This window comes from Drosophila montana, unplaced genomic scaffold, assembly GCF_035044405.1.
Source record: "Drosophila montana isolate Dmon_TW-CO22-7 unplaced genomic scaffold, ASM3504440v1 contig_3319_1, whole genome shotgun sequence".
NCBI lineage: Eukaryota > Metazoa > Arthropoda > Insecta > Diptera > Drosophilidae > Drosophila > Drosophila montana.
The window spans coordinates 98,644-110,000 of record NW_026998204.1 but is presented as its reverse complement, the minus strand read 5'-3'; positions in this window follow the sequence as shown (position 1 = coordinate 110,000).

Here is an 11,357-nt window from a genome sequence, read left to right as displayed (position 1 = left end):
AGTCACATTTGTGGGGCACAGCCGCAGTCGCCGTTTGCCATTACTTGTAATTTTTGTGTTGCAACCCGTTTCGTGTGCCCCAAAGGGGCGGGTTGGGGGGCGGGGTCCGCCTGCTTTGCTTGTGGCACAACACACACAAATATTTCTATTTGCCGTTAATGGCGTTAATAATTTTTTTGCCGCACAGCCCGAAGAGGAGGCGGCAGCAGCAGCAGCAGCAGCAACTGCAACTGCAACTGCAGCTGGTACTTGGCCGCAGCTGCTGCTCCTTGAGCCAGCCCCAGCTTGGGCCAAGTATCTCGGGTAGGTGTGGATTAGCAGCCGCCTGTCATGTTGAAGATGACGTTACATAGCTGCGAGTGACAGGCGGCAAAAACGCCAAAACAACCAACAAAAAAAAAAAAGTTATGAAAAAAAAAACACTCTGCTGGGCGGCGGCGGTTAATGCGAAATTAATTGAAAAACTTAAAATTAAAAACAAGAAAGAACAAGTGTGCCCGACCAGCAGATACCCGCCACGTACTAAGCACTTCTGTGCTGCGCTTCTTCTTTCCCTTAAACCCATTCTATGAGCAAACTATCTGAAGTAACTTGGTTCATTATAGTTGGATCCTTATGAAATTTTCAGGTCTTACACCTGGCCCACTAAAGGGTGCATATACCAAAGCGCAAAGCTCTAGCTCCATTAATGAGCTTCTTGCGATTTCTAGGGGTAAGCGGGTGAGTTATCCAATAAGTGAAGTATTCAGGATCTGTATATATGATAGGAGAGTCTACATACCAAGTTTGGCAGCCCTAGCTCTTAAAGTCCTCGAGGAATGCTCAAAAACCCGATTTTTGTTATCGATTTCAGGCTAAGGGGACAAGTTATCGATAAAAGTTGATCTGCGGGAGCAATAAAAGGATCTATGTAACACAATTTAAGTCCCTAGAGACAGACGAACAAGGCCTGTTCGAAAAGGTTAGGAGATTATAAATAATATAATATGGCAACTCTAGCTCTTAAAATCCTCGAGATTTGCTCAAAAAACCGATTTTCGTTATCGATTTTTATCGATTTCAGGCAAAGGGGACAAGTTATCGACAAAAGTTGATCTGCGCTGGCAATAGAAGGAACTATGTAACAAATTTTAAGTCTGTAGATCTTTCAGTTCTCGAGATTGAGGAGGAAGACAGACGAACAAGGCGTGTCCAAGAAGGTTAGGAGATTATAAATAAAACATAATTGTGTTATCGATTTTTATCGATTTCAGGCAAAGGGCACAAGTTATCGATGAAGCTTGATCTGCGAGAGCAATAGACGAAACTATGTAACAAAGTTTCAAGTTTGTAGATCCTATAGTTTTCGAGATTGACAACTTTCTACACAAGGAAGACAGACAAGCATAAGCTGATCAAGAACATATATATGTTATAGAATCATAGATGCCCACATTTCACACCAGTCATGATACCCCTTTTGACTATACTCAATAGTTGAAAGGTATATAAAAATAAATAGCAAAGCAAATGCAAGTGGGCAGCCGCCAAGTTGGAGCTGAAGCAACTGGAGCAGAGTTGCAGCAGCGGAAAGCTGGGCAGCTGCTCAACAAGAGCGCCAGCAGCAGCAAATGCTATATCGGATTTCGGTCTGGTAGCCAGCACTTGTCACTGCACGTAATGCGATACCACAACTGGCAACCAGCCGGCCAGAGCTGGCCTAGGCCCAGGCCTAGTCCAGCCGGCCGGCCAGCCAGTCAGGCAGAGGCGGGCATAAGCACATGTTGAACAAGCGTTCCAACAGAATCCCAAGCTGACGACACAGGAACCAGGCAGGTGAAAAATGCAAACAGAGGGGCGAATCAAGCTAGGCTCAACTGCGGACATGAGCTGAAAACCCGAAACGAAAATCCATAAAGCCAAGCACTTACTTAACCCAGATACTACAGTTAGAAGATTAGCTTGACGAAGAGCTTCAAGCGCCTGGAGGTGGAAAAATATAAAATTATATACAGCAATTTTTATATAATTCACTCTTTAAGTGTGATCCAGAGTTTTCCATTAGTCGCACTTCAGGAAGTTGGAAAAGCGGTGAGCATGGAAAATGGGAAAGTGTGTTCCTCCCTCTCATATATCAAACTGTTCTGGGGATTGGACTGGGTGTTTCAGAGAGAGGGAGATTAAAGAGCACTTCCCTTAGGGGATAGAAAAGCAATTAATCATGGGGATAGGAAAACCTTTCACTTGGCGCATAAGAAAGTGCTGCGCCTGGAAGATGGAAGATCGTTTGACTTGGCATAGAAAAGCGGTTAATGGGAATAGGAATAGGAATAGGAATAGGAATAGAAATAGAAATAGGAATAGGAATAGGAATAGGAATAGGAATAGGAATAATAATAGGAATAGGAATAGGAATAGGAATAGGAATAGGAATAAGAATAGGAATAGGAATAGGAATAGGAATAGGAATAGAAATAGGAATAGGAATAGGAATTGGAATTGGAATAGGAATAGGAATAGGAATAGGAATTGGAATTGGAATAGGAATAGGAATAGGAAAAGGAATAGGAATAGGAATAGGAATAGGAATAGGAATAGGAATAGGAATAGGAATAGGAATAGGAATAGGAATAGGAATAGGAATAGGAATTGGAATAGGAATAGGAATAGGAAAAGGAATAGGAATAGGAATAGGAATAGGAATAGGAATAGGAATAGGAATAGGAATAGGAATAGGAATAGGAATAGGAATAGGAATAGGAATAGGAATAGGAATAGGAATAGGAATAGGAATAGGAATAGGAATAGGAATAGGAATAGGAATAGGAATAGGAATAGGAATAGGAATAGGAATAGGAATAGGAATAGGAATAGGAATAGGAATAGGAATAGGAATAGGAATAGGAATAGGAATAGGAATAGGAATAGGAATAGGAATAGGAATAGGAATAGGAATAGGAATAGGAATAGGAATAGGAATAGGAATAGGAATAGGAATAGGAATAGGAATAGGAATAGGAATAGGAATAGGAAAAACTTTCGCTATAGGAAAAAGTTTAGTTTGGAAGATAGATAGGGATAAGAAAAACCTTTGCTATAGGAAAGACTTTTGCTTGGAGGATAGAAAATCGCTTAAGTTGGGAAATAAAAAAGGAACTGGAAACCATTTCGCTGGAGACATAAGAAAGCGTTTGACCTTGGGTAATGAAAATTCCTTTACAGGGAGGAAAAGGGGCCTTAGCCTGGAAAAAGGAAGACGTTCTACTTGCGCTGTGAGGAAGCGTTTTACCTGGAAGATGGAAACACTTTAGCCTTGTGGAATAGAAGAGCATTTAAACGGGAGTAAAGCCTTCCGACTTGGGATCTGCCATAACTTGAAATCCATTCAGAAAAATATTGCAATCGAGGGAAGAAAAGTGGGGCAATAGGACAGCGTGTCGCTTTTTAAGAAGTGTTTAATCGAAAGGATTTCGACAAGGTAATGCCTGAGGATAAAGGACTGTGCGCTTGGGATAAATAACGGGTTTTTTAGGTATTTCGTTTAATATAAAGAAAAGCGTTTCCACTTAAAGAAAAGCGTTTCCACTTATCTTCTTATAAGCCCGAGGAACAATTACACCTAGGAGGTAAGGAAAGCGTATCGCCTGGAAGATACACTAAAAGTGGCCACAAAACCAAGACATAAAATGTTAAAAAATAAGTAAAATAAACAAAATAATTAAAAATAAATAAATAAAATATATAAAATAAACAAAATAATTAAAATAAATAAAAAAAAATAAAATAATTACAATAAATAAGATACAAATAAATAAAATAATTGAAATAAATAAAAAATAATAAAATAATTAAAATAAATTAAATAAATAACGTATAACGTCCTAAAAAAAAAATAAAAAAAAATAAATAAATAAAAAAATGAAATACTGAAAGTGGATTATTTTACGTGCTTCTGGCACAGGCCTGCCCGTCTGTCTGGCTATCGCCAAGCTATCGCCTTGGCAGTTAATTGGAAGAGAGCTGTCGCCAAGCTATCGCCAATTCATCTGCCCGCGGATCAATATGCGTAGTCAATAAATTTGGTTTGCTCGCGCAACTTGTCGCTAGATTTCGCAGTCGCGTTTGCGGTTTTTTTTATATGGACGCCATTTTGAAGCGGTTTTAAGGCCGTCTAATAAACACGCCCACTGCGCTGCAACTGACACCTGTGCGAGTGTGCGAGTGTGTGTGTGCGAGTGTGCGTGTGTGTGTGCGTGTGTGTGTGTCACGTTTGTAGTCGTAATGTGCAATTATAAAATTGAAAGAAAAACAAAATAAAATCACGCATACGCAAAGTTGGCCCCCGAAGCGAGCGAGCGAGGCAGCGAGTGTATGTGTGTGTGTGTGTGCGTGTGTGTGTGCGTAGTGAATGGCTGTGCGAGCCGCACTTGTTGTTGCCTTTGATTTTGATTTTATTTTGTTTTTTGTGTAAGTCGCGTAATCGCAATCACAAAATGCCAGACTCGTTTTTGACAAACGCTGACAAATTCGGCAAATGGCAAACTACAAACTGCGAATAACCAGCCCAAGGGGGGGGAGGGGCAGGCAGGCAGCTAAGGAGGGGGGGTTGGGTCTCACTCCAGGCTCTATTGCCACAATTTATTTGCGCATAAAAAATGCAGCGTGTAAACTCCAATTAGACGCTAATTTTAGCATACACATGCATTTAAATAAAATGCAAATGTGCGTGCAGGAAACAGCTGCGAGTGTGTGTGTGTGTGTGTGTGTGTGTGTGTGTGTGTGCGAGTGTGTGTGTGGCACATTCACCTGGGCTAAGGCTAAGGCTGAGGCCCGCAAAGTGAACGGCTGCGCCTATTAAAGCAATCAATAAATGGCTGACACATTTGCCCAGCCAAAAGCTGCCCCCGCAAGCCTTGGATGCAGCCAAAGATTAAGATGCTGGAAAAAACGAAAAGCAAAATTCAAATGCAAAGCGACACTTCACGCCCAGCTGGGCACAGCTGTAGCAGGCAAATCCCGGCGAGAGCTGCTCCACACTAGAGATGCGTCTATGGGTGAACACGAGAAGAGAGGAATAGAGGAGGAGAGAGGGAGACAGAGATGAGAGGCATAGAAAAGGAGAAAGGAAGAGATGAGAGGAATAGAGAAAAAAAGAGGAAGAGAGAGAGATAGAGGAACACAGAAGGCGAGAGAGAGACAGAGAGAGAGAGAGAGAGAGAGAGAGAGAGAGAGAGAGAGGGGGGAGAGGAGTAAAGACGGAGAGAGAGAAAGGGAGAGGGAGCGAAATAAAGAAAGAGAAACAGAAAGAGAGAGAGAGAGGCAGAAAGAGTGCAAAATAGAGAGAGAGGTAGGCAGAGAAAGAGAGAGACAAAAAGAGAGAAGGAGGAATATAGGAGAAATAGAGAGAGAGATGCAGAAGGATAGAGAAAGAGAGAGAGGTAGAAGACAGATAAATACAGCGAAAGAAAGAGAGAGTGAGAGACAGAGACAGAGACACAAAGGAAAAGAGAGAGAGAGAGAGGGAGAGGGAGAGAGAGGGAGGATGATGGAGAGAGAGTTATAAAAAAAGGTAAGGAAAGCATAGAAACAAATCTTTCATAGTTATTTATAATCATATGCTGGCTACTTCATCAACAGAATCTACAATTGCAAACGTTCTATCTCCTTCACGAAGCTTCAACCAGTTGAGAATTACAAGCAGCGGAAACAACGTCCATTTTGCTGTATTTTCTACTCCATATTTCAAAAACAAAGTTTCTCATATTTAGCTTTATTTAAGGTTTCTTCTGCTTCTAAGAACTTTTGTATTATCTTCGAACACGAACACGCACGAAATTTCCCTAACCAGGCACGAACACGTCGTGCTGAGTCTGTTCGCCGGCTCGTGTCACGAAACGGCGCCCAACTTTCGACTAATCAGTAGCTTCTTCTACTTCCAAGAATTTTCAATTGCAGCTCGATTTTAACTTATTTAACTTTTATTGTCTAAAATTCGTGTATTCCCTTCATACACGAACACGCACGAAATATTTCTAACTAAGAACACGTCGTGGTCGTGCCCGCTCGTGTCACGAAACGGCGCCCAACTTTCGACTAACCACAAGGAATGTAACAAATAAAGCAAAAACAGGGAGAGGGGGGAGGGGGGGGGGGGACAACCCGCAGGGTTCGCGTGACTGAGCACAGAAAATCATTTGGCAATTATATGCGATATATAGTCGTAGAGTCGCAGCGGGTCAGCAATGTCTGTTGCGCCCACGAGAGTCCACGTAGAGCAGTTGGCTAACGGCAAAACGGACGGTAATTGGCAATTATGCGACGAATCAAAGCAGCCAAATTTGGCCAAAAGAAAATCAAAATAAAGTCAGCTTTTTGCCCCAAGCTCTCTTGTTGCTGTTGTTGTTGTTGTTGTTGTTGTCGCTTTGGCTGTTGTTGTAATGAAGTCATTATAAAATATTGCGTCCAATGCACGCACCAGGCTCTGACCAAGCTGACCAAGCTGACCGGGCTGACCGGCCTCTGCGGCTCGCACGGCCATTGGCCATAAATTCTCATTCGTTCGTTTTCGTTTTCGTGCCTCAACCTGTCACGACAGCTGGGCCACGTCTAATCTAATCCAATTGCGCTCTGTGCGTGTCTCTGTCCATGTGTCCGTGTGGAACCAGTCCGACTCCAACTCCTACTCCTACTCGCAGCTCCTTTGTAGTATGCTTTTTTATTAATGCCCGAAACTCATTAAGCTGACGCTGGGCAGCCCATAAATCCACCCAATTTCCCCGGCTGCATTCCCCCAGCCCAGCCCGATCCCGATCCCGCCTGCCAGGCCAGTTGCCACTCACGTGACTGATCGAGGTGTCAGTCTGGGGGCCTCTGTGTGTGCGCGCAGTTGCAGCTTTATGACTCCACTTGACTGCAACTGACACACACTTTGTTTCAGCTGTCGCCCGTGCCCGTGCGGACTATGCATTTCAATGCCCGGTGCATTTCCCGAGGTGGCCACAGCCAGGCTTGCCAACCTCTCCCAAGGGCTTCATTTGGCCAAAGTATCGCGCGTTGCGCCCAATTTTTAATCAAGCTGCGGCAAAACTGATCGCAAAATGATCAATGTTTTCGCCTCCCAAAAGCTGTCACAAATTTTATTGATCACAGTTTGTTTTCAACTTCAATGGAAAAAACTAATCTATAACCAAATTTCAATAACAGCAATCGAGCAGAAATAACTTTTAAAATAGTCAAAATCTTATCAAAGAGTTTTCTTCTAACAAATGTGTATACGTAATATTTTTCTTAAAAAATTTAAAAAATTGTTCAACTTTTAATCTATGTTCTGTTTTTAATATAGAGCTCAAAATTCGAACAAAAAGTCAACCATCATAGATAACAGTCTAGTTTTAACAAAGTTAAGGTACGTCAAAAATTTGTACACATGTTCTATGAGAAATTCTAGAGATTCTTTGTTCCTGAATTTTGTTCGAAATTTTGATATTCAGATTCACATGCAGAGTTAATCTGGAGGCTAATTTAAGTCCAAAAAGTTACTACTCAGGAAAATCTGTTCAGTTTTGGCCAAGTTATGATAGTTGATAAATTTGAATCAAGCTTTACATTTTTTATATGAATTTTGGGTGAAAATTTGTTGTACATATTTAAATGCAGAATTGATGTAGGGAACAAAACGTGAAGAAAAAGTCATTACAACTGAAAATTGCTTCCTTTTTTTGACAAAGTTGTGAGCTGCAAAAGATTAGGTTTAGCTTTTGGTTGGATTTGGGAATTCTTCGAGTCAAAATTTGTGTCATGTGTGAAATACAGTCTCCATAAATGCTGCACCAACTTTATAATTGCAACATCTGCGCAGTCCCTGCAGCTGAACCTCCTAGAGATTCCACTTTGGAATCCTTCTAAGCCTAATCCCTCAATCCCACCTAGAGCTCTCTCAGCTTAGCATTAATCTGCAGATCTATAAGTTTCATGGAGCTTATCCCCTGGAAGGGCATCGTTGCGTATGCGTAATATGGCAATCACTTAGGCGTGCCAAATAACTTTTTACAGCCATAAAGTTATTGTTATTCAGTCACAAAGCAATTCCATAATATGGAATGCCAATTTTGTAACACCTATATTTCACTGCATAGGGAACTTAGATCTATTCACAAACCAAGTCTAAAATATGAAATGTCAAGCTCTCTGTCTAACTATTTTTTTGCTGACAACCTGACCTTTCTCTGAAATCCAGTAAGCATATAAAAATATATCTGCTATTTGCAGTCGAAAAAGGTTTTATACACAATCCAGAATATTTCACTTTTAGGACACCTCCCCCCTCTGCCCCCGCCGTACTGTAAGTAACTCATTTTTAATTCTCCCTTGGAATCTACAAACACTCGTCTGCCATTTTTATGGCCTGAAAATATCACAAATATCGGCCCATAAACACCAGAGTTAATCAAGAAAGCAATATCCAAGCTGTGGGCGTTAATGGAAGAAGAAGCACAAACTAGGCAAGATCAAATAAGTTTTTAAGCACATTCTATGCATACACTCAAAATCAAAATCACGCAAGCAATTTACTTAAAATATCCGCTCGGGTATTTAATGTACTGCAGGCCCGTTGATAGCACTTTGATACCAATTTATTTTGTATCATTTTTTTTGCTGTCCGCCAATATGAGATTGCGTAGATTGTACAGTGAAGCCTGTGTCTGCGATGCCTGCCAACGCGGCGAACGCATCGGTAAACAGCGCACGTCGCCTCATGAGGCGAATGTTTTGTTTTTGTTGCTTTGCTTTGCTTTTGTCTTGCGAGCAGCTGCCAGCCAATGGGCGGCATTCACACACACACACACACACACACGCACATACACAAATGCACGCACACAGTGAGAGCCGGGGTATGCAGTTTTTGCGCGTCTCAAAAATTGTTATTGCACATTTAAAGGCGTCATTATTAGCGCTACATGGAGGCACTAATAATTGTTTGCATTTCAAATGGAAGCGCCTCACTAATTGGGCCAGCAACTAACTGGGCCCAAAGCAGTTGTTGCTGCTGCTGCTGCTGCTGCTGCAGTTGTTGTTGTTGCTGCTGCTGCTGCTGCAAGCACTTGGGTTTTGTTATCACATAAATTGTGCGCACAAATCTTGATCTGCAAATCATTTTCGACAACTTTACGGCGCACGGCGCAATCACAGAATGAGTGCGTGAATAACGTGAATAACTTTTGAATATGCACGCGTTAGTGTTGCCCATTCAGCTACTTTATAGCCAAACGTAGCTATTTTCAGCCGTTAACAAGTACTAGCAGCCCTGCGTATTCACAATTTCTGCCCAATATTGCAGCTGGTAACGCTGAATCCAAAGACAACAGCAGTTACAGTTATTTCTTGAAGCTGGCAGTTGGCAACGCTGTTTTCAATGATTGTTACTTGCCTATTTTGAATATTATTTACAGCTATTTTGCCTTTTTGAAGCGGCAGTTGGCAACACTGTTCGCTTGGGCCACGTTATCTGCTGCTTAGATCTACACAAAAACACGGCGCACACACACACACACACATACGCACACACACACGCGCGCGAGTGGCCACGTTTCCTGTCGGTTGTTGGTTGCATCACTTTGCCTGCTCCTACAAAAATATTGAATTATTTACGCAGCCAACTAAGCTGACATTTAATTTAAGTGCCAACACCAGGTAAAGACTCCAGTCTCCGTCTACGACTTTAACTCCGACTCGGACTCCAATTCTGGCCAAGAACTGTCTGCGCTTCAAAATTTATACGCGCAGCGCCTGGCAGCTAATGAAATTTATGCATTTATGCCAACTGGCTTAATGTGGAGGATGTCGACGACAACTCGGACGCCGACGCCGACGCGGATGCCATGATCCATGTTAATGTCCATCAAATAATGTGGCCCAGGCTGTCAATTCGATTGTTGGACATGTCCAAGCATGAGCCGCTGCCGCCGCTGCTGCTGCTGCTGCCGCTGCTGCTGCTGCTGCATTGAGATCAATTTGCAATTAGCCGCACTTGCAACGGATATGGCCAACGTTTCGGGATGTGGTCCATCGATGTGGTGGATGTGGTGGATGCCCTGCGCGCAATAGCGACACTTGCCAGCTGAGCCCGTTTCCCGTGAGAAATTTCAATTATTTTAATTAGCGTTGCGATCGCCGCGCGGCTGCTTTATTAGGCGACGACAACAGCAACAACAACAGCAACAACGACAACGACAACGTTGAAGGCGATGTTAGCGCGTCTGCGTCTGCGTCGAGTCTGTGACTGCGTCTTGGAGTTGCCGCGCTTAAGCGCCCCTCTGCTGCCAATTTCCGCTGTCGACGCCGACGTCAACGTCGCTGCCGCAGCGCTGTTCGCTTGGAATGCAAGCTGATAGCGGTGTCAGAACAGGATTCTGGATAGCTCGTTGCCGCAGTCAACGCTGCCGCCGTGCAACGCCGCCTAATGACATGTTTTGGATAATGATGACGGGCAACGGATTGTGTCTGTGTCTGTGCATGTGTGCATGTGTGTGTGTGTGTGTCTGTAGAGTTTTGGGTTTCCAGTTGGATGGCTGTTGGAATGGCGATAATGACTGGAAACTTAATTGAAATTGATGAGAGACTGGCCATTTGGAAAATCGCGTACAAAGTTGCCAACGTTTTGGCCCAAGCAAATCAATCTGCATGCCAGACCGCGGCCTCTATGTGTGTGTCAAGTCAATGGACCACCCGGCGGTTGAATATATTTAAATAAAATAAAAATATAAAAGAGTTTTGTCCTCGCTGACTGACTGACTGATTGCTGGAAGCTTTCTTTTGCTTCGAAAGTGTGCACGACCTCCAAGGGGGAGGGGGATGGTGGCCTGTATGGAAACAACAACAACAAATCAGCCGTAACATAGACAGGAATAGTATGTTTTCGAACAGTTACTGCTTAACATAGAAAGGAATATATTTAACAGAACTTTAGTATGTTATCGCGTTCTGTTAACGTTTTTACAGACGAATTGCTAATGGTTGCTGCTTAACATAGACTGAAATATATTTAACAGAACTTTAGTTTGTTATCAGGTTCTGTTAACGTGTTAACATAAGAGTTGCTATCGGTAGCTGCCTATGTCATAAGCCTGCGTCGGACTAACAAGCGCAAGCTCGCCGGTTCAAATCCAGTAGTTATTTTCATGATTCATAGTTGTTTATTTCGGACGTCGTCGGGTAATTTCTTATATTTATAAGTATTCTCCAAAGCTGGCAAAACAATTTCAGGTGCTTTATAATTGGCCGCTGCGGTGTCAATTGCAGCGCCAGCGCCAGCTCCAGTGGTCAATTAAACTAGCTGCCTACGCCGCCTGCAGCAGCAGCAGTAGCCGCAGCAACAGCAG